Source organism: Lactuca virosa, chromosome 9 (assembly GCF_052849685.1).
Source record: "Lactuca virosa cultivar CGN04683 chromosome 9, Lactuca_virosa_CGN04683_v6, whole genome shotgun sequence".
Classification (NCBI taxonomy): domain Eukaryota; kingdom Viridiplantae; phylum Streptophyta; class Magnoliopsida; order Asterales; family Asteraceae; genus Lactuca; species Lactuca virosa.
The window spans coordinates 40,903,491-40,923,295 of record NC_136434.1 but is presented as its reverse complement, the minus strand read 5'-3'; positions in this window follow the sequence as shown (position 1 = coordinate 40,923,295).

Below are 19,805 nucleotides of genomic sequence, written 5' to 3'. Positions count from 1 at the left end.
AATAGAATTAAAAAAGTACATAACATATTATAATGATTTGTATTGTTATTATATATGTACTTGTTAATTGTATGAAGTATTTTCCTACCCAATTCTTTATTAAACCATCCAATATGTAAAAATAAAAAAAAAATTATCAATAAGTGTCATTTAAGAAATTTTCAGGTATACCCGATAATTACCCGACCCGACCTCAAACCCGAATACCCGAAACCCGAAAACCCGAATTACAATATAGGTCGGGTATCGGGTATTATTTTCTTAAGGAAATATTCATTCTACCCGACCCGATCTACCCGAAACCCGAAAATTTTACATGTTTGACACCCCTACACACAGTCATGGTGGGCTGCCACGTTGGCAACGAAGGCCATTCGTAAAAGGTTTCAAATGGCCTGGATTCTTAAGCCTTTGATGGAGGGAATCTATTTATTTTAGAGGGGAAATGGAGGGAAGTGTTTTATAATATTTTTGGCTTTATAAAGATACAGTAAAGGCCCGTAGGCTTTATTAATTCGTTTTTAGCCACTATTGTGAATATTTGCAACATTTTTCTATTGTATTATCTAAAAACTTATTTGTGCTTAAGTCACACCTATCACAAAAGAGACGTACGTATTTCAACGGCGGATGCAATTTATCATTTATTTTATGTATTTTGATGTCAGATAATGAAACATAATTTGTGAACAGCGGATGCAATTTATCATTTATTTTAGGTATTTTGATGTCAGATAATGAAACATAATTTGCGGTTTACACTATTAATAATGATAAAATAAATCTTATGTCAATATAATGAAACATATTCAGCATATGTCAGATATAAATACTTTATACTTTATTTTATAATACATCTCATGAGAATGTGGCCCTCTTTTACTTTTTCTACGCAAAATATATATTTTTTCTTCCAATGGTAAATCTAATTTACTTCTGATTTCACCAATATCTCAAACAAAAAAATGACAACACCTGATACCGCTGTGTTAAAGCTCTTTAGTCTATGACAAACCAGATATACTAGAAGTTTTGTAATACCAATAACATACAAGTTTTAATAGCTTATATAGTTAAGTGTTCATAAACCGATACCGTTGACATACAAAAACGATCAATTTTTTTTTTTTTTGGAAACGGCAAATATATTAAAAAATGAAAAAAGAAAAACAAGCACTCGCAAGCAAGAAGCTAAAACGATGCAGGAATACAAGTACAAGTAGAAAAATAAAGATAATAAGTATTAGACAAAGAAACATAACTACGAAAAAAAGTGAGAGAAAGGTGAAATACACCAATCGGTCCACGCTCCGCATCCACAATTGCTTCTATACTTATACCAGACATAGGATGATGGAATAATGTTGTCCACAGTTTTTGTCGGTGGTGCAACAATTTTCTTAAAAATTTTGTCATTCCTGGCCAACCAAATATTCCACAGAAGACAATAGAACACCAAGTTCAAAATCTCTTTTTTCTAGGGCAGTTTCCCCAAATAACTGCATAATCAATGAATTCTTTAACATTCAAGAATCTTCTCCTTTGTATTCCACACCATTTAAGGATCCAATCTTGTACCTCCCGAGTATAATCACAAGTAATGAGCAGATGATCTGTTGATTCATTCTCCTTGTTGCATAAAGGGCAAGTAATATTTGTAGTGTTAACACCCCTGACCATCAAAGCATCAGCCATAGGGATTCTAGCCAATGAAGCTCTCCAAATAAAGCATCTTACTTTCAAAGGTATCAGTTTTGACCAACAGATAGATAGACCTTTATACATAATTAATTTAGATTCTAGCAACCTCCTCATGACATTGACGGTGTATTCCCCATTAGGGTTCAGAGTGAATTCAAAACCATATTTGGAAGATTTCACAACTGTCAACATTCCAATATCCTTGTACAATTGTAGAAGTTCATTAGTCTCGATATCGCCCATCGGCTCAAACTTCCACATCCATGAGAAGCCATTGCTAGATAGTCGGTCCTCCAGAGCACAACATTTTACTGTTTCTAACGAGTACAAATTAGGGAATTTTTTTTGAAAAGAAATATCGTCACACCAACTGTCTTTCCAGAACAGAATTTTGACACCAGAACCTGGAATAAGCTTAAATATCTCGTTCACATCAATATTTAGGTTCGAGATGGATTTTACAGCCTTGGAGATCTTGCACCAGACGCCACTTGTGGATTTCCTTGAAATATAAGAGGCTGGTTTATTATGCAAATTGTGAATGCTATCAATAACCATCTTCCACAAACTGTCTTTTTTATTCATCATCCTCCACCACCATTTGACTAGGAGAGCTGTATTTTGTGCAAGTAAGGAGCCGATTCCAAGACCTCCGTCAGATATTGGTGCGATGACTTTTGACCATTCCACCCAATGAATTTTCTTTTTGGGTTCACCACAGTTCCCCCAAAGAAATATGCGTCTGATCATTTCAAGCTTATCAATGATCCCTTGGGGAGCTTTGAATAAAGACATGTAGTAGGTCGGAATGGAACCAAGGACATATTTGATGAGAGTGAGACGACCACCAAACGATACAGATTTTGCTTTCCAAACCGATAATTTGGAGCTAAAATTATCAATAATTGACTTCCAGTTCTTTTTCAATGCCATATTAGCTCCAACGGGGACACCCAAATAATTGAAAGGGAAAGAACCCTCCAAGCAGCCAAGAATACGTGCAGTTGCGTGTAATTCAGCATTAGAAACTCCAACTCCGAATATACGAGATTTGTAAAAGTTCACCTTTAGACCAGATGATATGTGAAAGCAATTAAGGATACGGGACAAATTCTTGATGCTAACACAATCCCATTCCCCAACGAAAATCGCGTCATCAGCATAAAATAGATGTGAAATAGAAAGACCCCCTCTCGGTAGTTGGACCCCATAAACCAGAGACTTCTCACAGGCACTCTTGATTGCGATGTTCAGACCTTCCATTGCTAAAATGAAGAGAAACGGTGATAGCGGGTCTCCTTGTCGTACTCCTTTGGATATAGGAAATTCATCGGTGGGCGATCTGTTAACAAGGACCGATGCTCTTGAAGAGGACAGACAACACATGATCCAACGTCTCCATTTACATCCGAAGTGCATTTGTTCCATTACAGAGTCCAAATATCCCCAATTAATGGAATCAAACGCTTTTTTTAAAATCGACTTTGAGCAGGAAGATCTTTTTCTTTTGATGCTTGGCCCACGAGAAAATTTCATTCATCACCAGTGGGCCATCGAGGATGTTCCTGTCATGAATATATGCTGATTGGGTCTCATCCACCACTGATCCAATTACCACCTTTAATCTGATTGCTAAGAGCTTAGCAACCACCTTATACATGCAACCAATGAGACTAATGGGACGATAGTCAGCTAACAAGAGCGGGTCAGGTACTTTTAGAATGAGGGTGATGAAAGAGGAATTACAACCAGATGCAAGAGATCCGGTTGATTCAAAATATTTTACAAAGTTAATTATATCTCCTTTTAATATATCCCACTTTGCTTTTATAAGCTTGAAAGTAAGTCCATAAGGACCAGGTGCTTTCTCCCCACCACAGCTCCATACAACAGTTTTTATCTCATCTTCTGTGAAACCCGATTCCAAGAATAAGGACTGATTTGGTGAGAGTTGTTTGAATTTGGAGTTGATGAATTTTGGCCTGTTGGGCCATTGTTCATGGAATTTTTCTGCATAAAATTTATAGACATCAAGCTTTATATCTCTAGGGTCAGACTTCCAAACACCATTAATAGTGAGCCCGTGGATTTTGTTTTTCCGATTTTTGTGCTTCAGAGTGCCATGAAAGAACCGTGAATTTTCGTCTCCATCCGAGACCCATTTGATTTTAGCCTTCTGTTGTAGATCAAGTTTTGCAAATTGCTCAAGTTCAATAATTTTAAGCTTATCATCCCGCATTGATATCCTTTCCGAGTCATTAAGCACTCGAGATTCAGCAATTATTCCCAAATTTTCCACCTTATTCTTGAGTTGTAATAATGCCTCATGTTCCTTGTTCACTTTCGCTTTCCTCCACTCCCGAATAGTGTTTTTAACAAATCTAATCTTTGCTGCAAGGAATCTATCGGGTGCACCAAAACCTTGAAAGGAAACCCAAGCATTACAGAATGTTTCATTGAAGTCATCTCTCAGGAGCCAAGAATTGAAGAATCGAAATGGCGGAGGACCGAAGTCAGAAATGGATGGTTTTAATATAAGGGGAGAATGATCTGAGTGTTCTCTGGGAAGTGCAATAACAGAAGAAATCGGTTGAGTGTTGATGAAATTTGAGCATACAACGGAACGGTCGATTTTGCTCAACTTATGCCCATCGTCTCTAAGATATGTAAATTTCATTCCACCCATATTAAATTCATGTAAGCCAGCCACAACGATAAAGTGATTGAAATCTGTTGCAGTTGTTTTGCAAAAAGAAGAATTGAACCTATCTTGAGGGCATCTGATTGCATTAAAGTCACCAAGAAAGACCCAGTTTCCAGCAATCCCATTTTTCAGAACAACAAGGTCAGACCACAAGGCTCTTTTATCCGTAACAGATTGAGGACCATAAACGTTCACTAAAGTGGTTACACCTGGGAATCCTTTCTAATGCCCAGAAATTGCAATATAGTGTCTGTTGGTGGTGATGTTTGTCGTTGAAAAAATTAAAGGGTTCCAGATACACATTAGTCCACCGGATCTGCCAGTAGGATTTACAGCAAAAAAACCAAAATCGAGTGATCCCCAACAACCTGCAACATCTATACGGTTGAAGTCTATAACTCTAGTCTCTTGTATTCCAATGAAGTCGATATTATGAACCTGTTTAAATTTTCTGATCCAATCGACATTGTGGGATTCTCCCACACCCCTGATGTTAAGGCTTAGAGCGTTCATTGAGAACCGAATGTAACTCCATCACCAACAATAACCATGGATTTCTTTCCATCCAATATTTCAACATTCTCTTCACTAATTTGAAAACCCACATCATTCTCGATTTTAATGAGACTATCAATCTCATTTGAGGAAGAGCAGTCATCGGAATCAAGAGAGCTAGGATTGTGAGCAGAGATGTTTAAATCGATGATTGGGTTCCGAGCACTAACCGAAATCGAAAAATGAGGAAGAGAAGGCAGCGGAGCTGAGAAGACTGGATCAGAGAATTCATTTACTAATCTTCGAGGAGTCAGCGAAAAGGCGAGATTACTTCTGTGAATATCATCTAATTTTCTTTTTTTGGAATGTGATCCCCCAAAGTCAAAGTCAGATATACCAACATCCGTAACCGAATGTATTATTGGTGGGCCAGAAGGAGTGTGGGCTGCGTTTTTAGAGTTAAGCCTGATAGAGGGCATGGGGCGAGATTCAAGATCCGATTTTACACCCGCTACTTTGCCGTCACCAACGTTATTATCCTTATTGGGATTTGCATCATTAGTTTTCACGTGCTCTATAGGCGGCTTTCCAAGTTCCGAATTAATTGCAGTAGTTGGAGTTCCAGTAGTTACCTTCATCTTCTTCGATGTCGTCGGTGACGGTGAGGGTTCATGATCATCGACGCCTTCTGAAACGTTATTCTCCACAGATTCCATAACTATTTCGCCTTCTTCTACATCGTGTTGATCGCCAGTGTTGTTTTCCCAAGTTTCTGATATACCCTCGTCTTCGGTATCAGACAACTCCAAATCACCTTCTTCAACGTCTCTGTACTTCTCAGAATCGTGATTGGAAGTTTCGGAGTCAGATTCGTAATATTTGGAGAACGGCTTCCATATATCCTCGCATTCGACCACACCCACATAGTGTATTCTTCCATTGAAGGAGCAGTTAACTTCTTCATTGATTAATTTTCTGGTTGATGTAAGAATTCTTGCATACGAAGAAGATAAGTCAATGTTGCGCCAGTTTTGATATCCATCCACTTCAATGACCTTACCAAAATTACTAACAATCAAACTTGCATTTTCTTCTGATCTTAGGTGAATTGGAAGCCTGATAATTTTGACCCAGGCAACCCTTTCAAATTGCACGTCCTCCATAATACCCAGCTTGAGCCACTTGAACCATCTGTTCCAAGAGTGTTTGATGTTCAAGTAACCTTCCGCCGCACTTCCCGATGAGAATTTTAGGATGGCCTTTAGACCGCCTGCATAGAACACATAACAAGGAATGTTCCCGTCGGCTATAAAAAGATAAACTATATTTTAAATGTTTATTACGTAATATCTCTATCTATTTCCGGCAGTTGAGCCAAGATTTGTGGCCTCAATCATATGGATCATGATCAAAAGGGATATGATTATATGTTAACTTGTGATGCATTCAAAGTCAACAATAAAACTCTTGAATAATTATAATGTCAAACCTTTTGAAAGCTTGCAAAGGCAAAAACATCTTCCTTTCCAGAAATATTCCAATTTGACTTTAACAAAAGTGATCTACTGTGTTTTTTTAGTTATTATTATTATTATTATTTATCAACTTAAAACCCATTAAACCCAAAACCTTTCTACCGCAAAATAACTAACCATTTCACAAAAATAGTCTCAAAGAATTAGCGAAGTAACATTTCTCAATTTAAAAAAAAAAAAAAAAAAAAAAACCCCTTATACAACTGTTTCACCGTATTTGTTAATTCGCGAAATATTTTGTCAAATAGCATGTAACTAACTTACTATTGTTCATGAATTTTATGTTCTCTATTTCGTGAAGTGCATTAAATAATTGACTCTTCATATTAAAACTTTTGAACCCGTTATTCTCACAATACTCGGACATTTTCCCTTCCCCCATGCCAACATTCTTTCCACCGAAAAGCGATGATCAACAAATTATAATGGATTTTGTAAACATAGACATATATCACGAATTATGTTCAAGTAACTCCAAGTTTGATCGTTGTTGACGCTGAGGGAGTTTAAAATACAAGCTCGAAATCGTTTGAAGTTATCTAATAATCAGTTTTACTTCAACAATTATTTCACAAATTTGTAGAAGTTTCCCGCAAATTTTTCTAACATGTTTTACTTCTTTGTACACAACCACATGTTAAATTAATTACTTTTAAATTTTTTTTACTTTTGGCCTTTTTAAGGAATTTCTATGTATTTTGCAAAATCTTTTCTCCTATTTCGTGATGTACTATATGCTTCGTGATTTGGTTCTTAATTTTCGAATTCATTAGTTCTAACTTTGTTTCTTATTTTTTAGTGTGTAAGAGAAGGTCAACAAACAACTTAAAAATCAATAAATGAAAAAAGAGGAGGAAATCAAAGACTTCAAAGAGTAGAAAATCATTAATTAAGGATACAAAAGAATGCTAAAGATCATGATGGAGATTATATATTTAGGGACCACAATTTTCCTCTCATGGGATCATCTGCATAATTAGCACCATAGCACTAGAGACTTAAAAACCAAAATAGAACTTAAAAAGTCTCGTTGGTGTTGTAAGTCTTGTCTTATCTTAGTGCACATGCTAGGAGGTGCAATGTGATTATTAATTAACTTTACTTTTTAGATATACCAATGGAAAGGCTTGTGTTTTAAAATCGTAACATATACTTGCTAGAATTTCGTTTGTAGATGTAGTAATTCGTTCTATAGCACTTGTTCTTTATATGGTGTAATTTTTATTATTGTTTGTGGATATAACAATTTGTTCTCTACTATGTTTTATGATGTAATTTCAATAATTATTAATGATTTTAATTAGTTTGCAATATATGTTATGAAACCAATACCAAAAATCAAAAAATATCAAACTATATATATATATATATATATATATATATATATATATATATATATATATATATATATATATATATATATATAATATAATTTGATAGATTATCAAAAATAACAACATAAATTAGAACATAAACCAATTCGGCATATTCGATATATTAATAAAAAAACACGATATTAATTGGAATCCTAAACCAATTCCATATATCAATCTAAGCCAATTACATTTATCTTTATATTACTTGATGTGACAGATGTGTGATAAAAAAACAAGTCCATCATAGTGAAATTGCAAAAATTGTTATTTTTCTATCATTTCAACATGAATGTATGCCTAATAAAATTCTTCATGCTCTGCAAGAAAATACATTATGTCTAAAGACATATCATGGGTGAAGAGTGGTGTAGTATATCGCCCATATTAAAGATATCTTTTTGTTATGTTTTTTTTTTTTTGAAAAGAAACTTTATTAACGAGGATTTTCGGATCAGTTTTCGTGTATCGACTAATTCTCCGCTGCAAACATGAGGTTATGCTTCATGCCTTGGAATCACTGCAGGCGAACCTCCATAGTCATATGGACTGAGTAGTGTTAGAATTTAAACATGTGTCAATATGTTATTCATCATATCTTCCACATGTTTTATCAAATCACAACAACCCAAGTGGTTATCTTTTTGTTATGTTTTACATAAGTCAAGTGTAATATAACTATAATTAAACAAATAAATATTAAAGTACAAAATATATGATAAGAAAGATAATCTCAAACCAAAAACCATAATGTAGAATGGTTCATCTAAATTTCAAATTGTATATGCTCTTAACAACCAACTATATTTTATGCTCTTAACAATCAACTATATCATCATGTCATTGTTTTGACTTTTGATCCTTTAAGAATCAAATCTCTTTTTTGCTTGTAGTAGAATGTTGAGATTTTTTACTTCCAAAAGGGAACGTTGGACCATCCTTAAATGGCCAACATTTGAATTTTTTTATCCTCTACCACATTTTCTTATAAAGTGTTGAATAATTAGTTTTATAAAATATTTACACTTAGATTGTTTAAGACAAACTTGTAGGTCTTTACACATGTTTAAATATACTTTATAAAGTGTTTTTAATAATTATATATGACAAGACAAAACAAGTCATATAAAAAAAAGGGGGTTATGAACTTAAAAAAAAATAATAATAAAAAAAAAGTCATAAAGGATGTATGAAGAAATAAAAAAAGGGAGGAGTACATAATCCCACACCCATAACTAAGTCGATGTGTTGGATCGGGTAAACGTATGATTAATCATGTCAATTAGTTTTTGACTTACCTGTCATACCCAAATCATTAAATCAATAAGGTTTCTTCGAATAATGTTGTCTTGTCTTGAGTACATCAATCTTTTTTAAACCTTAGGCCTTCCGGTATGGAGGCATATTCACGTGTCTTAATCCTATGTGGATCCTATCTGGAGGAGTTTCCACTAGTGACCACCACCCCAAGACCTAGTGGTTGTCTTGTGGAGTGGGTGCATCCACGGAAGTTCACGGAGGTGTTTGAGCTTGATTGTGTCTATCTCTCTTCCTTCTCTCTCTTGTTTACTACAAGTCCACTAGTGAACAACACCCCCAAAGCTAATGGGTATGTGGTGGAGTGAGTTTCTTGATGATGTGGCATGTCTCTCACGCGTATCCATACCGGATAGCCTTATAGGTTTAGGTTTATTGTGTTATGCTGGTTAATATCAGTGCATCTGTGTGACAAGTACAATAAATGTTTATATAAGTTAGGGAATATGACTTATTAAGGTAATTAGCTTTTCGGTTTGCTCACATCTGGATACTTTTTTTTTTTACATATCTAGGTAACGAACTTTTTGAAATTTTTTTACATATGACCATTATGACCTGTTGTAACAGGTTACATCCGGTCATAATGGTCATATGTGAACATTTCGAACAAGTTCGTTACCTAGATGTGTATAAAAAAATAGATACCAAAATATGAACAAAACGAAAAGCAAGAGTAAATTACACGAATGGTCCCCGTGGTTTGGAGTAATTTATGCGTTTGGTCCCTAACTTATTTTTTTTAACTTGAATGGTCCCTATTGTTTATTTTTATTGTGCACTTGGTCCCTGTCTTACCTAAAAAGACTATTTTGCCCTTATTAATTTATTTTTTAATTAATGCCAGCGCTTCACCTTTATCAATGTAGTCGCTTCCCTTATATTTGAAAAAAATGCTAGCAAAGGAGGGTCGAATGCAATCTGTGGGAATCGAACCCACGACGTCTCAATTATTAACTCGCAAACTTTTTTTATATAATGTGTAAAATGCTGGAAGTTTTACATAGGTTATTATTATATAAATACATTTTTATGAATACCGAAATATGAATTTTTATGTATTTATACATTTTAAAATTATGTTTATATGTATTTACCTATTTTGAAACCGTATAAACGTGTGTATACATATTTTTAAAGTATTTTTATATTTTAAATATATCAATATATATATATATATATATATATATATATATATATATATATATATATATATATATAGACACACATTAAAAACATATTTCATATGCATTTGTATATATTAAAAACGTATAAATACATTTCTATAGAGGTACGATACGAATTTATACAAATAAAATAATATTTCGGCATTCATAAAAGTGTATTTATATAATTTTAAATGTATATAAACGTGCGTATATGTAATTTTTCATTTTAAAAATGTGTGTATACGTATTATATGTATATTTATATATTTTAAAAATGTATTTATATATATATATTTATACATTTTAAAAATATATATATGTGTGTATATGTATTTATTCATTTTAATATATATATATATATATATATATATATATATATATATATATATATATATATATATATTAAATACGTAATTATATAGATTTTTATGTGTGTATAAATATATTAATAATTAATAATAATAATAATCTTTGTAAAACTACCATCATTTTACAAATTATAGGCGTGTTTGGCAAAACTAATTGGTAGCATGTAGCGTTGAGTGGGTAGCTGGTAGCGTTTTGTTAAACATTACGTGATGTAGCTTTTAGATTATGAGAGTTTTGTTTAAATTAAACGCTAAATGTTTGGAATTTCAAACGAGAGCGTTTTGTCAAACGATAAAATGCTAGAAGCTAGAAACTCTCAAATGCTCTTAAACACTCTGTGTCAGACATGCCTATATACAATAAAGATAATGTTATGTATATCAAAATCTTTCTAGCCTAGTGGTAAGGAAGAGTGTTAGTAGCCGATAGGTCCTACATTTGATTTTCACGATCTGCATTGGTCCAACCTTTGCTTGGATTTTTCAGATAAAAGGGAAGCGCCACATTAGCTTCACAAATCTATGTCACCGTCACGGGCGTCATCTAAGCGGAAATGACCTGCTTTGGACAAAAAACGGGCTAAATGGCAAATGTGAACAAGATTTCCAAAATAGTAGACATTTATATATCAAAAATCATCAGAAGAACAAAAACGACAAAATTTACAGACTTTTATGTCAATAACCTCACGTGTATCTATATATCTTACAGTTAAAATATAAATAACTATGATAGAGAAACATGGATTTCCTGCTTCCTTGGCAATTGGCATAATACTTGCTTACGAGTTTTTACCCAAAAAAGATGCGACTATAATTAAGAAAACATAAGGGAGATTTTAGTAATTTGTAATAGTTGGAGTGTAGAGTGAAAAAGTTAATCTTGTTAAAGGGAGTTGAGTGCGGGGGCAACTTATCAAACAAAGGAAAAAGTGGGGGAGACGCGTGAGGCTCGAGATGTAGGTGGGCGCGCGTGATGTCTTCGTATGCTTGTCATTAAAGCCTGCCGCATATGGAGCCGCCGATCACGGTGATAATTGGGTCCCATTTTTTCAACAAAAATTCTGTTTACAAAAGTAATCAACCAAACCAATTGCATTTGAACTCTTAATTGATTAGTCGTTATTGATTATTGCAAACAAACCAAGCAAATTTTAGTAATTTGTTTAAGTAATATAATTTATAATAGAATGTATCAAAATAATTATAAATCATCAATAGTTAAGAGTTTCAACCGTACTAGTACAGTTTATATGTTGAGTTTTTCTTTATGATAATTAAAAATAATTCATTAATTCAAAAAAATTAAAAAAACTCCATAATAGAATGAATATTTTATCAATTTATTTATATATTTTTATTATGTTTATATAAGTTATCTACTACAAAACATTATGGACTGGTTATTTCCAAACACATTTTAGTTTTAATCATACTTTTCGGTATTTTAGTTTTGTTTTAATAAAAGGTAGATTACGTCAAATTAAATTTTGTTTTTTTAAGCAAAACAATGTAAATATTAAATAAACTTTTTTTTTGGAAAGGAACTTTCCTAACGAGGGTTTCCGGGCCAGCTTTTGCGCACCGACTAATCCCCACTGCAAACATAAGGCTTTGCTTCATGTCCTGGAGTCACTGCAGGCGAACCTCTATGGCCACAAAGGCTGAGTGGTGTCAGGATTTGAACATGGGTCAATAGGTTATCCACTATATCTTCCACATGTCTTACCAAGTCACCACAACCCAAATGATTTAAATAAACTAAGAGGACGTCAAATTGAGTTTTGTTTCTGAATTATTTTCATAGTGTACTAATAAACGAAATTGCATGTAATGGTTGTTTTTGTATTTTATATTTATAAATAAAGAAAATAAGTACTGTTTTTAGTTCATCTAATCACGGGGTTAACGCATCCAATCCCCAAAAACCTTCAATTACGGCCAACAGGTGTACCAATTCGACGGCAGAATGTACATTTCTTTAATGCATGGGAAGTTATTGCTTAAAAAGGAAAGTAGGTAACTTTAATGATTTTATGGTGTTGAAAAGTAGCAGCGACACCCTCATTGATTGTACGGATGTTTTTGTCCACATGGAAATTGTCTTTTACCCTACCAAACCCTAAAAAAAAAAAAAAAAAAAAAACAACTTTTACGGTTGGTTCTTTTCTATCCCACCAAATAGAGAAATTAAATATCTTTTATCATTTCTTTCTACTTATCTTCCTATCCTTTTGAAATGGTGACATGTGTCATATTTTGATAAAATTAATTATATTTTAAAACATTTATCATCATTTAAAGTGGGTAGAAAGATAATTAGGAGGAAAAGTAGGAAGATATTTAATTTCTCTAATGTAAAACATAATAGTTCTTTTCTATCCCGCCAAATATCATAATGTAAAACGTAGTAATAGTTTTTCCTTTAATATAAAAATATAACAATAATGAAAAAAATATCATATACATTATATATCTTTGAACAAATTACACGAATGATCATTTAGGTTTATAGTTTTTCCTTGAAATAATCCTTAAGAAACTTTTTTCCCTAAGGAGCAAACCTTGCACACAAAAGGCCCCTGTGACTAACTTTGTTAACAAATTCCATTAAATGATTGTGAATGACAAAAATACCCTTTGTTTTTTGCACACAAATGGTCCTTAGACTCTCTCTCTCTCTCTCTCTCTCTCTCTCTCTCTCTCTCAAACACACATATCCACCCATCACTCCCCAAATCCCTAACCTCAAAACTTGTCACTGTCTCCTCACTGAAACTACCATCGTCGGAACAAATTCATTCATATAGAAAAAAGAAACAATAATGGTAAAAGATCATCGAATTGGCAAAATTCTATGAGGGAGGTAGAGAACTCTTGGTGAATTCGGTGGGATTCACTCCAATGTTACAGGAGATCTGGTGAAGACTATGCTTTTCGTTCTTCCAAACCCACCATTATCAGTGATAATCACCATTAATTCTTTTCAAATAAGTGATACCGGTTTCTTCAAGCTGTAAAATTGTGTTCCTGGGAAGTCTCTTGGCATCTCGATGATGCCTTGTAAGAACACGTTGAACAGAGAATCGAGTTTTCCAATATGATTTGGGTCCTCCACCAAAGTTTGATCCAATCACAAAATCCGATGGGTAACATGAAGGTGGGTGATGCAGGTTTTCAGCGACAACGATTTAAACCTGGATGTAATCTTCGATCAAAATCTGATAATGAATTTAGATTAAGAGGTTGGTTTCCAATAGGGTGACTTTAAACTCAGATTCAATCTTTGATTTTGGGTTTAAGGGAGATCCGATTAACCACAAAATTATCACCAATCGACAGAAGCTTTGAGACACCATAATTTGTGGTGAATTTTTGGGGAAGAAACATCGATTAAAAACTGAAAGAGGGCACCCTCCAAATTTTTGGGGTTGTTTGATCGATGTTTGTATCACTCCTTGTTGATCTGAGTTTTCAGCATCGATTATTCTGTTAAAACGAAGAGAAGCTAGTGATTTGTTGAAGGAAAGAATGTGAAAACGAAGGAGTAAGGGGGTATATGTGTTCTTGTTTACTTATGTATGTGTTCTTGTGTATGTATGTATGTGTTTGAGAGAGAGAGAGTCTAAGGACCATTTGTGTGCAAAAAACCAAAGGGTATTTTCATTATTCACAATCATTTAACGGAATCTGTTAACAAAGTTAGTCACAAGGGCCTTTTGTGTGCAAGGTTTGCTCCTTAGGGACCATCTCAGGAAAAAAAGTTTCGTAAGGACCATTTTAGGGAAAAACTATAAACCTAAAGGACCATTCGTGTAATTTGTTCTATATCTTTTAAGAGCGAACTACAAAATGGTCCTCGTTGTTGGCACGGTTTTATAGTTTTAGTCTTAGTCTCTTGATTAATAAAGAATGGTCCTTATTGTAGGTTTGTATTACACATTCGGTCCCTATCTTGGTTACCGTTAGTTGTCTTTAAGTTAAGTACAAATCAAATGACAAAATTATCCATCTTTTTTTGACTTTTTTTTAATGAAATCTTACAAGTTCAAAAACCATTTATAATAATTCATACAAAAATTCAAATAAGATAGCAGCCACATGATGTTATCTATGACATTACCTTCCTAAGGGGCTGGTTGTTTGCGTAAATTAAGAGGCATCCTCTTAAAAATTCAGATTTAGTCTGTTTGTTAGGGTCTTAATTTTTGTCTGTTAATATTTCAGACATGGGATTGTATCTGAAAAAGAACAAGAGGCATGTGTTCCTATTTTGCCCTACACGACTTCCCTCTTCTCTTTTATATTTTATACACCGACTCATTTTCCCTCCCAACACACTCCGATTACCTACAATCTTTTGCCGCCAGAGGCTCCACCTCCGTCAGTCGCTGCCATCATTGCCCTTCGTATCTCTGGTGTCAGCCTCCCACACCTCCGATGACACTGTCGCACATCAAAGGTCGCCTTCAGGTATGTACCGTTCTTTAGTTTTTCCTTTTGTAACAGCCCAAAAATCAAGTAAAAAATTTTCATTTAATAATTAAAAATTCCCATTTAATATTTAGAAATTCCAGTCACATTAGTTTCCAAGATTCCAATACATAATCATATTATTCAGAAAGATCATAGTCTTCATAACAACTAGTGGGGAAAATACTGGAAAGTGCACGCCGCGCCATCATGCCGGGCCCTCGCCCTTAGATCTCAAAGTACCTGAAACAACCAACAAACTGTAAGCTAATGCTTAGTGAGTTTTCCCAACACATACCCAACCATATATCCACATAATGCCATGCAAACATGCACATAAGAATACCATGGACTCCCTCCATGGTCTTCATCTGAAATGTCATTGGCTGCCCCATGGTCTCACACTCGTGGGTCTAGGCTCCCCCTATGGTCTTAACTATTTGCCATGGGCTCCCTCCATGGTCTTCACATAAACACATAACACAACAAATAACACATTTACTGCACATACGACTATTAAGATTTCATAACAAGTAATGGTTCGGCCCTGGTGCCTTCGACCCATTGGTATGGTGAGGAGACTCGCCTCAATCTGCTGAACACAAAAGTGGCTCGCCTAACCGTCTGATACCTCACACTGAACAACGGAACAAATAAACCTAAATTAGGATTATAACTCCTCATAGACAAAGAGTCCAAATACCTAAGCCTAAGTCCTCTCATGGTGACCCAAAGGTCTCACCCTTACAAATGGGCCTAGGACCAAGATAAAACTATTAATAGACTATATGGCCCAATAAGGCCCAACCAATACAACTTTGGCCAAACTCGGAATAACAAACTACTATCACTAATGGGACCAGGCCCAACGCTAAATAAGTCCCAATAATCTCACAAGTCCACACGAAGCCCAAACCCATATGAGGTGCGTACGCCCAGCGTACCACTTCAGTATGCTTAGTATACCGAGCCTCGTGCCTGTACGCGCAAGGTACACTAGGTTACACCCAACGTACAAATAGAAAATGCACCATCGATCATTAAGAGCTTAAAACTTGGGATTTCAACGTCCGATTTCATATCCGAGCTCATTAAGACGTCCTAAGGCATAAAGTTGGCAACTTTATGCCCTTGCATGTCGTATGGGACTCCAAAACTTCATTTTTCTCATTAAGACTTCATATGAGGCCTCAAACTCATGCATGGTTTCAATACAACTTTCAAGATGTCACCTTTATGCGTTGATCATGCTTAAATAGCTTAGATCTAACAATCCTAGCCTTTGGAGTTGCTCAACTCACAAAATAGGGTACAACTAACCAAAAAGGGACTTCTTAGCAAAACCCTAGCTCAAACTAACAAAAGGAATGGCAAGGATATGACTTTATACCTCCATAGGTTCTTCAAGATGAACTTGATGCAGGATCTAGAAGCTCAATGACACCCAAGACTTGATCACCACCTTCTCCCTCTTGAATGCTCTATAAAATGGCCACCAAAACACTCTTTAAGCTCAAGGAATCACTCTCACAAGAAAATATGGGGTTAAGGGACGAAATGAGGCTATGGAGACTGATTAGGGTTTTGTCCAAATAGTGAAAGGTTGCTTAAATAGGTCACAAGTCCGAAAATTAAGGTTTTTAGCCAACTGCCACATACGCCCCGCGTGCCTACTCGTACGCCCCGCGTACGTGGTTCACCTCTGCGATCATTCCTCCTTAGTACGCTAAGCGTACTCATAAGTACGCCCAACTTACGAAAAGGACCAAATTTGCAATGAAAATTCATTTAAAAGGAAAATACCTGGATTGGAGTGTTACACCTTTTTTCTCTCCCCAAATATGATAATCGACGATTTCAGGGTGAAATCAATGTTTTCTTGCTAAAATCGGTAATGAATCTGTAATTGTTGCTGATATTTGGTGATTTTTTCTCTCCCCAAATACGATGAAATCAATGTTTTCTTGCTCCACTATTCTATTTTACTCGAATTGTTTTCAGGAAGCATGTTTTAATTTAAAATGACACTAAATTGACATAAAGATTGATGATTTCAATTTGGAATTGAGGAATTTTGATTACACATCCTTTGAGCAGAGTGGAAGATGCAATATATCAGGGCTGTTTTGGTCTTTTTTTTTTCAGAAATACCTTTCCTTGATGTATTAATGTTGAAATCTGATCTGGTAATGTCTGGACACGAAAATCTGATTTGATGTTATTTTTTTTTCTAAAATCACAGCTCATATCATATGTGTTGATGTGCTGAAAATTTGATGTGCTTGTAGGATTTTATTTGGATTTCAATATAATTTTTAGAATTTGAAAATATTTATTTTTATGATTGATTTGGATTTGTTTTCATTTTGATGGATGTTCAATTTGGATTTTATATGATGTTTATGATTTTTTTAATAATTATTTACGAAATCATTTTGATTTTATATAAACAAGCATTTGAATTCATTGAAAAATAATACGGAAGGGTAAAATGGTTAATTTTACAATTCAGCATAGCAATTCAGATGTTCCAACCAAACAACATGTAAAAAATTCAGATCTTAAAAATTCAGACCCTCTTAGAAATTCAGAATTTTTAAAAACTCATATCTTAAAATTTCAGATCCTACCAAACAGCTCCGAAGTCTCCCTATCCACCATCTCCATTTTCATCCCATCCACCACCTACCCACACCTTCTCATTCTCGATTTCTGAAATTGATTCCCCTAAGTTACCATTTTCCTTCTCCGGGAATCAAAAAGGCACCTGATCCTTTTACACTAGATCGAACACCACCAGAAAATGACATGAGTTGTATAAATTGAACCAATGTAGAATTATAAGAAAAAAAAATCAAAATGAACTGCGAAATTAAGAAATTAGTTTTAGAAATCATTGGAATTAATTGGAATTTTAGAAATTGTTGAAATAAAAAATTAACAACAATGAGTACTGTGACATCCCCAAATTCACGGTCATTTTAAAAATTTATTTATGCTTATTTGAAAATCAGAGTAAAAATAATATTGCAGAACTTGTTCCCAGAAAACATGATAAATATATTATCAACGCATTTCCGAGGATATGTAATTTGTTTATATTAAAACTTTGGGATGTCATCGTCAATACAGAAACATAACCATAAACATACCTTACTCTCATTTACACTAGTGATTTACATCTCCTTCAATCTCTTAGTGCAATGTGTCTTCGTATCGATACCTGTGATACAAATAGACTAAGTGGGCCAGGTTGGGAAACCTGGTGAGTACATAGGGTTTTCAACCCACAATAATATAATTATTATGTTTAATAATCAAACAATAAACCCAATTACCCATCCCCATTATCTTCTTTATTCTTAAGGATCTATCCTAAGAATCATTTATCCTTCATTCATTCATTCCTAAGGATCTTCCTAAGGAATAGGCACGAAGTCCATCGCTGCCAGGGTTTATCTAACAGACACTAAGTTCATAGCTGTCGATGTTATCTATTAGGCACAGCTGCCAGAACTATCCTTTAGGTACTAAGTCCATAGCTACCAATGTTCATTCATAGGGCACTAAGTCTATAGCTGCCAGTGTTTTTAAATTACAATTGGTGAACATGTAGTTCAAAAGTTAGGCACAACTGCCAATATTATCCTTTAGGCGCAGCTGCCAGGATATTTAGAGTACATCAGGCGAACACATCGTTCACAACACCTAAAGGTTGTGAGCCTACTAGTGTTCCACTGGACTGTCTAGAATAGTCTGTGGTCATCATCTATACTCTACTAGATGACTGGATCAACTTAATCAATGAGGCCTCTCATCATTTTATCACACATCAACTATTTCATCTACCCATGTTTTACCCAATATTTTCGTAGATATAAAATACATATACAGTTTAAATCATTTAAAACATGTATAAATCGTTCATCCAACATAGATATCAAGAACACAGATAATATGCACACATAGCACGTAATTTATATTAAATACTTCATATCTATGAGTAAGATGAAAGTAACTATGCACTCACCTTAGTAGCGTGAGTTGATAGAATCTAACTAAAAAAGGTCAGCAGTTCGTGATCGTCGGGCTCAGGACGTGGAATGCCTTCAACAAACGAGAGAGAAAGAATGTTTAGGTGTAAGAATGGTTAGGGTCGAGCTTGCTATTTATAGGCTGCCCAAAACATGTCCACGTCGTGGTTCATGGCTGAATCACTTCGTAGGCTTGCCATCTACGTTCTAGCTTCGAAAGGTGTCCGGATGACATTTCCACGTCGTGAAATATCTAAGTTCACGTCGTGAAATTCCATGAGTCATCTCGTAGCCTTACCATGTGTTTTATAGCCTCGATTAGTGTCCTTGACTAATTTCACGTCGTGGACTTAAGGTGGTTAGGGTTTCTGCCACGTGTCATGCCCTTAGACAGCTACATCTTCGGAAGATCATAACTTTTGCCTACGAGCTCCGTTTTTGACGTTATTTATATCCACGAGTAGGTGGAAACGTACCCTACAACTTTTGTTTAGATCAAAAAGGCTAAAAAGCAATTTATCACAAACTCGCTTTTTAGGATTCCCGGTGTCGTGTCGGTTTTGTCGCGAAACTTCGACAGGCCATAACTTCTTCGTTATAACTCGGATTTCGACGTTCTTTATATGTACGGAACCC